This window comes from Triticum dicoccoides, chromosome 1B (assembly GCF_002162155.2).
Source record: "Triticum dicoccoides isolate Atlit2015 ecotype Zavitan chromosome 1B, WEW_v2.0, whole genome shotgun sequence".
In the NCBI taxonomy this organism is placed as follows: Eukaryota; Viridiplantae; Streptophyta; class Magnoliopsida; order Poales; family Poaceae; genus Triticum; species Triticum dicoccoides.
The window spans coordinates 50,213,482-50,217,155 of NC_041381.1; positions in this window are offsets into that span (position 1 = coordinate 50,213,482).

Sequence of the window (3,674 nt, forward strand, 5' to 3'; positions counted from 1 at the left end):
CCGCCGCACGCTAAAACGCTATTTCGGCACTGTGAAAACCTTTTAGCGCCATTACCTTTTCTAGAGCTCAAGCGTGAGTCGCCTGCACTAGGCCCAACAAGCACTGTCCCTTCGCTCGCTAAAGGTGCTAGGGTCGCACTCTCCCTTTGTTCGCTCGGTTGCACTCTCCGAAGCTCGTCGAAAAACAAAGAGATCACTTAGTCGCACACCTTCTTTGTTCGCTCAGTGATGGTTGACTGTTTTGCCATTGACCGTTCAACCGTTGAATGGTCAACCATTGAACGTTGATCCAATTGACTTTTATAAAAAAATCAATTTAATTTTTTTGTAAAAAATGAAAGAAAACTTGGATTTGAAAAAAAATCATAGATTTGCAAAAGAAAGGTCAGAAAATATGAAAACAAATCACTAAAAATGTAGCAAAAACTCAAAATAATTCGTGGACTCGAAAAGGTTCATGAAATTTTAGAAAAAAACATGAAGTTGAAAAAGTTCACAAATTTATAAAAAGTTCATGAATTTGGAAAACTTTGTGAGTTTTTAAAAAGTTCACGCGTTTGAAAAGATCATAAAAAAAAGAATAGATTAAAGACAAACGAAAAATAAAAAGAACAAAGAAAACGGAAAAAGTGAGTGGCCGACATTGGTTTGATGATGCGCACGCAGGGAAAACCAGAGGTAGAAAATAGTAGATCATGCAGCGTGAGTGGCCGACGTTGATTAGGTTGCTGCGAGCGTCAGACAACAGTTGGTACATCACTGAGAAGGTACAGTGGCCATGAATAAAAAATACCAGTAATTTGAAAATGTTCTTGAATAAAAAATTTATTTAAATTTTGAGAATATATTTTTAAAAAATCCGTGAATAAAAAATTCAAATAATGTTTCTGAATACAAGATTATTTTCCAAATTAAAAATATGTTCATGAATAAAACAATGTTAAATTTTTTGACAACATGTTCATTATTTCAAAAAATGTTACTAATTTTTTTAAAAATGTCAAAAAATTCGAAAACAAATGTGCAGTTTCAAAATGTTTTATGAGTACAAAATTTTGCGATTTCACATATTGTTCGCAAACTTGGAGAACAATGTTCATGAAATTGAAAAATATTCACCATTATAACAATGTTCACAAAAATTAAAAAAAATCATGATTTAAATATTTCTTTAGTGAAATTGAAAACCCTTTATGATTTAAAATAATATTTGGGGATGAAATTTTTTCCATCAATTCAAAAAATGTGTCACAAATTTGAGAAAATATTCATCAGTTGTAAAAAAAATCAGGATATTAAGAAAAATCCGCCTTTTAGTGTGAACTGCTAGTGCTATCAGAAGGGCAGTCGGTACACTTTTGGTATTGCTTTATTTGTGCACAGCATACTGAAGACATATGTGATGGGGATTTTAAGATTAAGGCTGGGTAGTGCACCTCCAGACCGCACACCGTGTCTGTCCAGGATGAGTGCTTTGGAGTAGTCGACCAGGAAGTATGCAGAAGAACCCACGAAAGGTGTTATCGGATTCAGTATTAGATATGGTGAGAGCAGACTCAATGCCGAGAGATCGAAATGCATGGAGGAGATAGTCTGTGGTTGCTCGGTGAGTGCCGACCTCTGGTAAACTGACTAGAGAATGTTATTGCTGAATTTTGTTGTCCAGTCATTGTGTGGCGGTACTGATCTTTGGTTTGATGATGCGCACGCAGGGAAAACCAGAGGTAGAAAATAGTAGATCATGCAGGCGTGAGTTGCCGATGTGATTAGGTTGCTGCGAGTGTCAGACAACAGCTGGTACATCACTGAGAAGGTGCAGTGGCCATCGCACAAACACATCAACGTCTACAGCAAAGAGTTGATAAAGCAGTTGTGGGAAAACAATGTGAACCTTGGGAAGGTTTACAACATAATTGGCAATTTCTTCGGATCAGTTGAGAGGGTGCCGTTCAAGAAGAGGACTCTTCGGAACATTTATGAAAAGATAAGCCGTGAGCAAGCAAAGGATGACGTGAGGAAGACCCTAGAGGTGTTTGCTGACATTCTTGCAGTGACCCTGACTTTACCTACAGGGTGTTGGCTGACAGTTCAAGCAAGGTGAAGAACCTGATGTGGTCTAACGGTAGCAGCCGAATGCAAATACAAGTTCTCTGGAGATGTTGTCACATTCGACACGACATACAAGACTAACCTGTACGATATGCCATTTGGACTACCGTCAAGCCGTAGATGTTCCGTGTTCTGCCTCTAGCTGCGTTAGTGTAATTATCATCATGACCAATGTAGTTTCGCCATCTTATTATTTCAGTGGATTTGATTATCATAACAACGTGTCCGGTGCTGCAAGTTATGTGATGGAATTGTGTTTGTCACCCCCCTTGTTGAAGCGGGCGATATTTCTGGTACCAAAAGCACACACATCTTCAAGGGTTTTATGGACTAATCTATCCAGAGGTCGTTTGTTGCAACAACTGTTTCTTTGCTGCCCTGTTCTTTTTTGCTTTCTTCCTGTCGGGTCATGCTGCTATTTTATGTTGATTCGAAAATACGGAGTAAAACAATAACAGGTTTATGCGCCAATGATGCACTCTTATATCCAGCTCCAGCATATAAGAAAAATCCAATTCTCTGTGAATGAGTGTATTCACCAGCAATTGCTGAATGTCAGCAGGATTTGGCGTCAGAGGTTTATCGGCATCTGAGATAGCATTCAACTCGTCCATGGCGTGCAGCTGAGCGAGCAAAATCAGTTTAACTGAACCCAATTGACTCACCATTGGCTCCTCAACGCTACCATGGAGATCGCCAACCAGGATTAATAAGAACAATGCTCAAGAAAAGAATAAGCGAACAACCAGGATGTACTCCATAGCGGCATTACACACAGTGTACGCATATAAATATGTTTGTCATTTAGGTAAGTGCCTTGCATAACATTGAGCATGCTCAGAAACTTGAAATTTCTACTCCTACTTATCATGCTTTCTTCAGCACTTCTAGGATCATCAATGCCGCTGTGCCAAACAGCCTTTTGGGCTGAGAATTAACTGCTGCACCAATCGCAATCCTGGGCTGATAACTAACCGCTGTACCAAACAGCCTTCTGGATTGCCTTCTCTGTTGTTGCCTCATGTATTTCGGTATATCATCGAGTGGTATTGTAGTAAACAGCTCACCGGGCTTGCTACTATATACCACCATGGGAAATCGGCCCATCACGCCGTGAGCTGCAGAAGCAGACCCATCCTCGACGGTTGCCTTCTTCGAAGCTGTCTCACCATCCAAGCCTTGAGTAGGTTTCTTCCAAGCCATCTCGAGATCCAAGCATTCAGAAGGACGTGCCCATTTGTGGGGGGTGATCTTGGCATTAGACCGGGCAGATAACACCAATCTCCACCATGGGAAGAAGCTTCTCCTGGCGAGTTTGAGCTCCCATCGTCTTGGGTATAGCATCGTTCAAGTACTGATGTTAAAGACAATGATGAAAAACAGGAGGCTCATATTTCTAGAGAAAATCAACACATGTCCTGCAAATCAAACAAAAAGCTCCTTCCCTCCGCCATATGACATGAAGTCAACACATAGGTTAGGCACATGCCAAGTGAACTAAAATGTTTTTTTTAAGATCCAGCACCTGCTGGCGTTTAATTGATTTAGCAGAAGAGAGCGGTTAC